We start from the raw sequence: 12,400 nt of genomic DNA, 5'->3' as shown, positions 1-12,400 counted from the left end.
CATCCAAGACATGTGTGCCATTACTACCTCCTTATGATTATAATGCCATACTGTTGCTGATATAGTTCATAGATGTCATATCTGGGTAGCACTGTTAGTTGCCTCCCTACTTTACAAGGTTGCATGCACCTTCTGGTACCATGAGTGATAAGTATCAGACTCCATTTGCCCAAGAATTAAGGCCAAAATTGATAAGTTGGAATTTATGAACCTAGGAAGCGTCTGCACAGCTAAAGAAATAATAGGAAGCCCATAGATGGGAAAATACTCTTTCCTCACTAAATATACGACAGAGGTTTAATATACAGAATATAAAAAATAACTCAAAAAACAAAGTAAAAAAATAAAGGATCCATTTTTTAAAAAATAGGCCTGGGAATAGAGAGCTCTCAAAAAAAAATCATCTTATAAGGAAATTTCAGAATACAATTCAAAGCTGCGAGACTGTGTTTCCCTGGTTAAAACCCTAATCACAGCTCCTTTATTCTTGACAAAGTAGACATGCCTACATTCAAAGTGAGATAAGCTAATGTCATGAGATTTCAAAGAAAAATGTGTTGTTGTAAACTTACAAAGAAACCTGATGCTGCAGGACAGGTGATGGCAAGGTAAGAGGGAGACACCACAGTGAAGATCTCACCATGAGGATGAGTTCCCCAGGGTAGCAGTCATCAGGAGGCCACCTGAGTTACCTCTGCCTGGACAGGTGTCAATGTCCTTCCCTCATTCCTGGGAAATGAACTTTCACATGGGGATAAGAGTGCTCAGAGAATCACATTCACATTGCTGTCCTGTAGCAGATGCAAGTCCTGTAGCAGTGGGGAGCTGGTTCCCACTTTCAGTCTCTGTTCCTACAGAAGGTCAAGATCAAGTGAACTTCATGGGAGGTTTCTATCCTTGTTGTTCTTCCAGTAAAACTTATTGGTTCAAAACACTGGATGTTGGTGGCTTCCTCACCCTGATCTGCTATCTGCTCCCTCTCTGTGGGAAATCAGTCTTTGCTCAAGCTTCCCCAGGAGTAGTGACACACAACACACAACTAGTGGGTTTTTTTCTCATTGATCAGAAGTGCTTGGGATGTTTGCTCATCCATGTGTGTCTTTCTGTTTCTTTGTATGAGCTGAGTGGCCTGCTCTAAGCTTCATTTAAAAAACTACACCACATCCCTTTTCAGGCCAGTACTGACATCTAGTGGCTTATGCTGTCAAGGTAAAACACAGCTCTTTATCACCACAAAACAGATTGTTTGAAACCTAATGTGACTGACCATGCAAGGGAATGTGGATTCAGGTTGCCTCAAGTGACTAAAGATCCCCCCAATGGTATATAACATTCCTGGTCACAGAAAAAAATATAGAGTCAATGTTGTTATCAGATCTATAGGGGAAAATGGGTTATAGCAGAGTGGGGAGACTCTGCTACAGGTTTCACTTGCTATCTTACTGCAAGCACAGCTTAGGGTTGGTAGAAGCTAGTAGCTTCCTCAACCACTGTAAATGTTTGGCCTAATAGCCCCCAAAGACGCCTGGACACATACAGAAGATGGTTATAGAAGTCCATGGGAATGACTTATGATGGCAAAAAAGACTTTGCTTTCAACAACCACACTGCATTTTTCAAGAACTTTCATGCTTCAATCAGTCAGCCAGTATTCAGAATCTTCAAAATCAGATGGACATTTCCAGAAAGTCCAGTCTCACAGCAGACAAGGAAGCCATATTACAATGCCAGAGCCACAGCAGCCCATCAGGTAGGGACTCCAGGATGGGTGCTATGTCAAACCTTCTAAAAGAACACCCAATGACTGAATGAGGTTCCAGTGGGTTCCACCTCTCAAAATTTTGACTCTGCATTGCAATGCAGAGATCTCTGGCCTGCATGGTCCTGTCATTTGTAAGGACTCAAAAAGTTATATACTTTTCTCTCCTCCTTTTAATAAAAATGAATGCAAACCAGGTCTTAAGAAAATCTGGGCTGGCCTAGGAGAGAGCTGGCTCAAGTGAAGCCATGCTATGAAGGTGGGAGGAGTCATTCTGTCCCTACTGGAGTCCTGATTCTTTTTTTTTTTCTTTTATCTTTCTTTTTTTGTGTGCGTGTTCTATTTATTTTTATTTTTTTAATTAATTTATTCATATTACATCTCAGTTGTTAGCCCATCCCATGTATCCTCCCATTCCTCCCTTCCTCCCACTTCCCCCCTATTCCCCTCCTTTCCCCTATGTCTGTGTCTGAGGGGGACCTCCTCCCCCTGTATATGCTCATAGGGTATCAAGTCTCTCCTTGGTGACCTATTATCTTTCCTCTGGGTGCCACCAGGCATCTCCATCCAAGGGACATGGTCAAGTATGGGGCACCAGAGTTTGTGTGAAAGTTAGATCTCCTTCTCCACTCAACAGTGGAGAATGTCCTGTCCATCGGCTAGTCTGGGTAGGGGTTCGAGGCTTACTGCCCATTTTTTCCTTGGCTGTTGCCATAGTTTGCGGAGGACCCCAGGGCCCAGACTCACCTGTAGTTTTCCAGGACCTGCTGGATCCTTCTATTTCCTCTTTCTCCCAGGCTTCTCACACCTAAAGTCTCAATAGGGAGTCCTGATTCTTAAAGACGCTTCTCAAGACTGACAATTGCAGCCTTCCCCATGCAGCAGCACAGAACCTGCTCAGCTTTTTAGTCCTATCTCAGAGAAGAATAATGGCCCCCTTCTATTTCTTTACAATATCAGCCACAGCTCTGAGATATCTTCATGTATTCCTGTATACCCTAGAATTTCTCTCATACGCTGAAGCCCTTGCCCCCAGTTCTTCCACATGGCTTATTTGCTAGGCTCCATTGCAAAAGGCATGGCTTTCTCCCATCCTCTTCTACTCCCTCTTGCTGGCAACTGCTTTTCTGTCTGTCTCTCGTACTCAAATACATTTATGTATGAGCTTCTTTCAAGTCTGTTCCTAAATTCTTTTCAGCATGAAACTAAAAACCCAAAAGGAGGAACCCCAACGCTCCTAGTAAGGCCCTCATAGCAAGGCCCTCTTCCTCCATTAAGGTGTGTCTTGTAAGGACATTGTTCTTAGTAAAATTAATAGTAACAGATTGAGAGAGCCCCATGGACCAAAGAGTGAGAAAAGCCATTGTAGGTCTTGCCAGCTGAGTGGTCACCTAATGCTCTGATCTCACAGGGAGGCATTGTGAGGAATGACAGATAGCTATGCATATAATGCACTGCCTGGGGCTGGTTGGTGTCCTTGTGTGCCTAGAGGTGTTTGGTGGTGGGTTGGACTTGGTGGTTAGTTGGACTTCCACATTAACCAGCAGCTACACTTTGACATAGTGTGTTGTTCTTTCCTACTGTTTGTTTGCACAAGCTCAGAGGGTTGTTTTTCTGTTTATGTGATTTTATTGATTTATGGACTTTGTTTTCAGCTTTGCCTTCTTACTTAATATCCATCCACCCTCTCCCCTATTTCTCCCTCCCTCCCTCCCTCTCTCTCTCTCTCTCTCTCTCTCTCTCTCTCTCTCTCTCTCTCTCTCTCTCTCTCTCTGTCTTTTTATTTCTTTCCTTTTTTCTTTGGATTTCTTTCCTTTTTGATATGAAGTTTCTCTATGTAGCCTTCGCACCCTGAAACTTGCTCTGTAGACCAGGCTGGCCTCAAACTCAGAGATTTACCTGTGTCTGCCTCCAGAGTACTGAAATTAAAAGCATGTGCTACCACTGCCTGACCAATATCCATTTTTCTTTTCCTGACTTCTCATTTGACTTTGTCGTCTTCAAATTGTGACTTATTTCTGCTTTTAAATGTGGCCTTGGTGTGTATTAATTGTACAACAGCATTTCACTGACTTTTGCACACACACACTTTGATTGTGTAAGCCTGCTCCATTCCAGTGCTCTCTATCCCATCTGCCTGTTATTTTCCAATACCTTCATACTCTCCCTTTTCTTTCATCCCAGCTCCAAATCCTGCATATGGAGAACAACTTGCCTCTGTTTAGCTAGGTTATTTCATGTGACACAGTGACCTCAAAGTATATCCTTTTCCAGAAGATGACAAGTTTTCATTGTTCTTCATAGGTACTTTATGATTTTTTTGCCCTGATGTATGCACTCTCTGTTTATCAACTGGGGCATGTTGAATCCCATGCATTCTTGGGAAAACCTATCTTGATGTTCAACTGTGGCCTTTAACTCAGTGCCTTACCTTCGTGATGGATTTCTTAGCCAAGTGTGTCAATGTTTTATTCTTTGAAATGCAGATGCTTGTTTTCCTGAATTTTTATCTTTCCTTTTTCCCCTTCTGCTCTGATCCTTCTTCCTTCTTACCATCCACTGTGTTTGTCTTTGGTTGGTGCTTGTCTTCCTGTGCCCTTGAAGCACTGACTTTTCCTTGGAGGTATCTCTGATTTAGTCTTAGACTCTCTAGCTCTCATTGTTCCTAGAAGCGATTCTAATTTCTTTTCCCTGCCATCTTTCCTTGCTATTGCTACTGGTGACTCATACTGAGAGGAGAGAAGTGTGGTGATAGCAAGGGAGCTCAAGGCCAGTTCCTTTGAAAGGCACAACCTGGCAAAGGATTGCTACGTTATGGGCACCCTAAGTGAAGGGCCCTTCAGACAAGTCAAAGAGGCTCTCCACCTTGTGACTGAGACCCTGGTGGCCATCAAAATGTTGCAAAGAGCATGGGTACAGACTCACTGAATTTCTCTGAGATTGACCTGCTGAAATCACTGTACCATGCTCACATAATACCGCTCCTGCAGGTCATTTAAACCAGCCAGAAAACCTACTTGGTCATGAAATACGCAGCTTGTTCCCTTTCCAATCATCAATTAACTATCTAATCAACAATAAAGAATCGTGAAAAAAATTTTTAAGGAGACTGATTAGTTTCTTGCCTCCTAAAATGTACAGTAGGTCTATATGAGCACTGTTTAAGTAGTTAGTGATTTGTACAGGATTTTTCTACTAGAGAGCTATAACCATAAATAGCTGCCTATCAACTTCTCATATTAAAAAACTTTAAAATATCATGTAATTAATACTGTTTGATCTTTCTCTACTTGTTAGAATTTGGTCCATCCTGACCACAGACTTAGGCAAAGATGCAAGGCAGAAGTTAAAAATTACATCTTGAGCACACAGACATGATTTGAAAACTGCTTCTACATGTGCAAAGACAAGGTTAATTCCAGAACTCATGATGTTTAGCATGTTCTAGCTAAGCTTCCTACACCCATCTGTTGGCAAGTAGGCCTCTAGAAAGAGAAGCCATTACCATCAAAGGAACTATAAGCATTTCAGAAATGAACACAGTGCTTACCTGACAGTGAAGGAACATGCAGCATCTACAGCAGGAATGGACTTGTATCTACTCCTACAATGCTTGCAAACCCAATTATAGATAACATCAAAAGAATAATTTGTTATGATCAGGTTGACTTCACTCTAGAAAGGTAGGGGTAATTCAAAACATGTGAGCCAATATGTAGAATTCATTTTATAAACTGATTCAAAGTGTAGGTGTCTATCATTTGTTGATGCCCATTAGGAGAAAGCTCCTTCTCTCTAGTGCAAAGAAATATCTCTCTGTCCTTTCTTAGTCTTGTAATTTGTAAGCTCTCAAGAAATTACTCTTCTCCCTGCCTTGTAATAATTATTAGTCCTACGTGGGATTTTAAAGGCCTTGGTACTGGGAGGGGTTCACCCCCTCATGAGATCTGACTTAACTGAAGCCATGCTGTGAAGATGGGAGGGATAATTTTGTCCCTATTGGAAGTCATGCTTCCAAAAGGCCTCCATCAAGGCAGACCCTTGCTGCTTCTCCTGTGTAGCAGCACAGAGTCTTCTCACTTTCTTGAGCCAATTAGGCTTTCTCTTGCTGTAAGGGACATCGTGAACCCAGCAATTTTTTTTAAAAATCTCTATTTTTATTTACACCAAGTTCCAGAAACATAATGTAACATTTGATGGATGGAGAAGAATCATAAAACCACCTTTTCCCAAAAACCATTGCTTTGAAAGTCCCTGTGGTTGCTGAAGAGTAGAAACTTTCTAGTACCCTGTCTTACACAAAGTTCTGCTTCAGAAGTGCTTCCACGTGCTTGAGAATGTAGCATGCTGGTGTTCATATCAGTAAACATTCTGGGAGTGTAGTTAGTAATTGTCAGTAGAAACACAATCCCCTACGTAGTGCCTAAGGCAGCTGGAGGCTCCCTGGAATGCATTTAGTTTAGTCTTGACTACTACTTGCTTCAAAATGAATTTACTTCATGTTTCTGGTAGAGCTTTAAGGGGTCTCATGTCACCACAATGACGTCTGGCAGTATTTCACAGGATGTGTGTCATTTTGGTATATGTCAGAACATATGCCACAAAAACTTGTATCTGGCAATTCCAAGATGGCAACAAGTCAGGAAGTACCATATCTGTGGATCTGGTAAGTAACCTGGCAGCTGAGTACAAAACACCGAAGTCGGTGCTTCCTGGACAACAGGGGACATCCTGGGAGCTGGGAATACACAGTTCCAGGCCCCCATGGCTGTCTCCTGGGTCCAGGAGTCTTGCATGGTTCGGGGCTTGCAGCACCTGCCAGGTGCTTTCAATGGGTCTGCAGATCCAGGGGCACTCCAATCCAGCAACCAAACCTCAGATTCCTCTCACTTCCCAAGGACAGCGCCTGATACTGGAGACAGCACCCCAAACTCCAATCCATGGTTCCCCTAGGAAGACCAGCTGGACAATATAAATATATAGTGCCCTATGTCCAAGATGGCAGAATCTGAGTGCTGGAAGCAGAGTGTCTGCTCGGCAAGCAAGCAGTAAGGCTGACTCAGAATGGCCAGTGCCCTTTTGTTCTGAGCTTGCCCTGCCATCCTGACGAGACTCCAGACTCCACAGATATGCAGATCCAGCCTTCAGTTCAGCTCTACTAGTGGCCTTAAGGAGACAGACTGGCTGGACCTCACTGTATTACAAAGGCACAAGAAACCCAGAAGCTTCTAGGAACAAACCCAATACCACTGACAACTAAAGGCAAGTAAAAGACTGCATGACAATCAGATATGGGCAATGGACAGCCCATTCTCCACGGTTCTGCTCCACCCAGAAGAAACCCACACTGTTAGATCAGGGGATCCCATTTGTTTTTCCATGAACAGTTCCTGACTCCCGCACTACTTGTCGTTACTAGTTCCTTCTCTGGACTCACATGGCAAGCACTTCAGACTCACCTTGGATCTGCTCAATAGACAGTGAGTAGGTTAGCCTCACTGTGTGCCCTGGGGCAAGGTAGGGACACGTACTGGTTTTCCATTGTTCCTAGGAATTAGTAGAGTAGGTAGCTAATGTTTCAGATGAGGGTGGAGACAAGAGAAAACTGATTTGGAGGGGCATCTAGGCTTTTCCAGAAGGGAAACTCATACAAAATAGGAAATTACCTTGTTTGGAATGGGAATGCTCTCCATTTTGAGCAAACTTCACCAGCATCCACTGTGCAGAAGGCACATTAGGAGGAGCATTTGTCTGTCTGTGTGTGTTTCCAACCAGATGTAAAGAGTACTGATCAAATGACTTACATTTCAAAGCAACATACACAGTCATAGGCTAGAGCTGGGGTGATCCGTGAAGCCTTCATGATCTCTGTGTATCTGAGCAGTAGCTGTGATGCCATGGAGGCCTGCACAGAACTGTGGGGCTGAGCTGTCGCTGTCCACTCTGTGTTCACTTCTGGACTTGAATGGACCCTCGCTGATTCTCAGTTTTCTGTTGCTGGCTCTAACGTCGTCAGTGACCTATCTCTTGGATCAATGCAGCAGGACGTGTCCTCTGAGTTCCTTTCCCCTCTTTCAGTGCCACTATCTCCTTGGCTCAGAGGTACCTGAAGACAGGTAGCTGGGCCAACATTATCACTGTGCATGGAAGGTTCTCTGAAGTCTGGGATTTCTTCTAAGGTTCCATGATAATCACCAGCACTCCATGGATCTTCCTTCCTGGGATTCTGAGTCCTTTTCAGAGCAATGCATTGGGCCTATTTCTGCAGACATAAGGATAAGTCATAGAGGCTTTGCCTGACAAAGTTTCAGAGATCTCTGGCTGATCACCACTGCCCCCAAATATTATGTATGGTCCAGGTGTAATGTTGTCTAAAATCTGCTATTGCTCCCAAAACTGGTTTTTTTTTCTCTCTCTCTCTCTTTTTTTTTCTCAGACCTTAGGAAATTCATACAGGGAAAACTTTTCCCCACAGATAATGTTAAAAGAGGGCATCTGGCCAAAGGCTTGAGACAGTGATAAAGTTTTCTGCTCTGACTGTGAGCACCTAAGCAGGAACTGCATAAAAGAAAGTTAAGACCTAGACTTAACAGTGCCTGGCTATATACTGTTACCTGTAGAAACATTTCCTTGGAATCTGCTTTGAGAGGAATAGAAGGTGGGCTTAGAACATCATGCTTTACAGATATTTTACAATAGAGAACTCCTTGGCAGTTAGCCTAGGCTTGGATAGCACACCTGTTATTCTGGGACTGGAAGTGGGTCACGTTTTTTCTTTAGAGAACATTTAGCTCAAGCTATGTTGCTAAACTTTCCTGAGTATTGTTTAAGAAGTAATAAGCAGGTTGTGCTGACTATTGTTTGGAAAATAATTTTTGTTGTGGGTTACAAAATTTTTTTGTTTTTCCTTGTTACTTTGTTGATTTTTGATTACCCTAGTGATTTTAATGATAAAAAAAAATCATGATGTAATCTGTAACCAAAGAAATTGACTTTCATTTCAATAAAATACTAGGGTTGGCCCATGGAGTTAGTTAATTAGTTATATAGCAGGCAAAGCAAGTAAGTAATAGACATGAGAGAGTAATCTAGAGTGAGGTGAGGAACAGCAAAGGAGACTGATAGAGGGGAATGGCAAAAAATGCAAGAAATGAGAGGGAGAAAGACATGGGGGGACAGCAGAAAGAGAAATAGAAAAATGTGTAACAGCAAGCAAGATAAGTGAAAGATGATAGATAGATAGATGATAGATAGATAGATAGATAGATAGATAGATAGATGATAGAAAAACAGGAAGCTAGTAAGCAAGCAACAAGCAAAGAAACAGACAGACAGCAGAGTAACAGCAAGCAAAATGATAGTTAGCTGGACAGACAGCAAGCAAGACAGAGACAGAGATAGAAAAGTTCTCCTGGGCTTTAAGACCTTCAGCTTGTATTGCATATGCCTGAGTCTCCTGGTGTTTCTTTCTCCTCTGTTCCTCAACCTCTCCTCAACAACTAGATCCTCTAGTTAGTTGTTCAACCAATGGTTGGTTTCCCTTAACCAGTTATTCACCACCTGTTCAATTCTCCCTACTGTGGATCCTCCTCTCTTTTCTACTCTTCTACTACTCCTGAAGCTGGTCTCAGGGAGCGGCAGCCTGGGCTGTTCTGAGAGTGCTGTCAAGCATGGAGCACCTTACAGGGAATAGGCAAAAGGACCATTCGCTTAGACCTTCTTTGCAGAATCTTCCCTCTCTCCTCAGGGAAAACTGCAAATTTACCCCAAGTTTCAGCTTCTGATAGGGATATAGCCAAAATTCCTACCTAGTTCTTTCCTCCTCTACACCTGGCTACTCCTCAGTGAGCTCCACTCTGTTGTAAGTCTCCAGGTAGTACAATGCCTCCCAGAGCACTTGAAACATGCAGAAGAAAGGGGCCTCTTAATAGAAATATGCAGGACTATTGTACTGGGCCAGCATGGGACCACAGGCTGCTTCCGTCTTGGTGCTCCATTGCTCCCTACACCAACCCTTCTCCAGCATCCTTGCCCAGTGTGTTGGGTCACAATCCTCTGCAGTCAACCTCTACTTCAATTTTTGGAAGATTCCTATTAGGAGAGAGTGCAGGATAGGATTTTTTCCCTGAGATGATAACAGTGTCACTAACCCCCACAATGAGCATGGTAAGAATATGTGGGGACAAGAGGAAGAAACTAGAAGCAGCAACACAGGCTGTGTAAGGCTTGGGAAATAATCTTCTTGAAGGCCCTTCCAGTTCTGCTGTCTCTGTGGGACTCTGGGCACACAGTGGCACTGCCCTGGGAGGTCTGTTTACCATAAGGTTGACCTCTTGTCCAGAAAGGGTCCAGTGCCTGTGCTTCCTCCCTGGGCATCCTCACTGCAAATCTGGTTCCTGGATGTGAACTCCTGGGAGGATGGCCTTGTATTTGTGCCTATAGATTCAGAGATCTCAGTGCCCACATCTTGTGTGTTTTCAAATCTTGAGTATCCTGAGTATGTGTACACTGAGAATGTCATTGTTGTTGCTGTTGCTGGAATTGATACTGTTCTGAATCTCTCCAGATGTCTCTTTTCTGATGTGAAGCAGATGTCCATGCTGCAATGCTGTGTTTTCTGTGAGGCTCATCTTAACAGAAGAAAGGGTAAGAGGCACACTATGCCTCCTCCTACATCTTTTCCTTTCATCTTTAGGCAGCTCAGGGAGACTGGGAAAAGTAAAGGGAGGAAGGGTAGGGACACCAGTTCCCCTCCTTATAGAGAGAGGAGGGTTGGGAGCTTCTATAGGCTATGTTATACAACCCTGCCATCCAAGTGGCCCTGCAAGGTCAAATTCTGTTTTAGAATTAAGTATGTTGCCATGGCATAGTATACTTTTGTTCCCTCAGAGCATCTTTGAGCTCTTGCATTTTGTATCCATGCACAAACATTTCAAAAGCAAGGTTGATTCCCTAGAGATTTCTTTAGAGGGACTCAATGTATCTTCATCATGGCACAGCCACGGGTGTGCCATGACTTCCTCCATGGAGAGGAAGTCCATAAAGCGGTTGAGTAGGTCTTGAAGCTCTAGGGAGGGGCAATGTGGGATCCAACAGTCTCGGGAAAGGATCTGCCACTTTATCTTGGAGTGATCTGTCTCCCAGAATGGGAGTTATCCTCTTACTGTGAAGTAGAGTATCACTCCAAGTCTCCACATGTCAGGTGGAAGCCCTTCATATTCCTTGCAACCGAACACCTCAGGAGCACAATATTGTGGCATTCCACAGAAGCCTGTGACCTTTTCCCTGGAGGCCAGGCTTTTTCCCAAGCCAAAATCAGTTTCATGTGCCCATCCCAATCCATAAGGATGTTTTCAGGTTGATGTCTCGGTGGGCAATGTTGCAACTGTGGATATATTTGGCAGCCAAAGTCAGTTCCCTAAATAGAGTACATGCCTCCTCCTCCAGATGCCTCAAGGCTGAAGATGCTTCAATATAATAGTTTTGAGTGACTATTCAGGTAGAAAACTGTCTCTGTCATCTTCTCATTTGGAAACCTGCTAACCTGCACTCCCAGCATATTCGGGTAATCAAGTTTATTCCATCTCAAGTCTCAGATGGAGATGTCCTATTGCTTTTTGCCCCTCTATGCCTTTCTCTTTCCTAACCAAATTTGGAAAACCAATTTCCAAGTTTTTAATCAGTGACTCATCAGGCATAGCCAACATCTTGCCACCAAAGATGGCACTGTTTTCTCATCCAGTCATGGACATCTCATCTGGATATGGGGACAGTTCCCTATTGGTCCACTGGAGGACTCCTGGGTTCTGAAAATGTTTTTCAAAAAGTCAGATTCCTTCTATGAAGTAATGACAACATATGGCTTCAAAGAAACTTCCAGTTCCTCAACCCATTTTTGAACTTAGGTTCATGATTTTGGTCCTGGTTTTGTTCTCAGAGCCCACACAGTGGCTCACAAGAACCTGCAATTCTTGTTCCAGGCGTCAGATGTGCACTCTCCTCTCTCTCTCTCTCTCTCTCTCTCTCTCTCTCTCTCTCTCTCTCTCTCCTCTCTCCTGGTTTTTCAAGACAAGGTTTCTCTGTGTTTCAGAACCCTGGCTGTCCTGAAATCACTTTGTAGACCAGGCTGGCCTTGAACTTAGAGTCCCCCTACGCCCGCAGGGTGCTAGGAGTATAGGAGTGCACCACTGTGCCCAACTTAGGCATCTCTATAAAAATAAAAATCATGCAATCAGATTGATGTATGAATAAACAATGTTAACTTTTTTTAAACATTTAATAATATAACAAAGGGCATTTCTAAAATGTTACCTAAAAACTAAGGAACAGCCTTAGGGTTCTGTGCTGTGGCTTACCCTCATTATAGGGGTGTTTTGATGCTAATTCAACACCTCAGAATGGAGGGCAAAGAGAAGCCTACTGTGAGAACACTAAGCCTTTTTAGGAGTAATAGTATCATTCCCACACATTGCTCAGCAGGAAAATACATCATTAAACAGAGTAAGAAGGGTTTTTGTTTGGGTTTTCTGTTGTTGTTGTTGTTGTTGTTGTTGTTGTTGTTGTTGTTGTTGTTATTTGGTTTTTTGAGAAGGGGTTTTGCTATCTAGCTTTGGCCATCCTGGAACCCCCTCTGTAGACCAG

The 12,400-nt window shown here is 43.3% G+C and overlaps 1 long non-coding RNA gene across 2 annotated transcripts in view; it reads right to left on the bottom strand.

Moving 5' to 3' along the window:
- LOC311594322 overlaps positions 1–12,400 on the bottom strand; it is a 44,125-nt gene that overhangs the window by 2,349 nt on the left and 29,376 nt on the right. The window lies entirely within an intron of this gene.

Source organism: Acomys minous (assembly GCF_964271855.1).
Source record: "Acomys minous genome assembly, chromosome: 3".
Taxonomy (NCBI): Eukaryota; Metazoa; Chordata; class Mammalia; order Rodentia; family Muridae; genus Acomys; species Acomys minous.
This window is presented reverse-complemented; position numbering and strand designations above follow the sequence as displayed.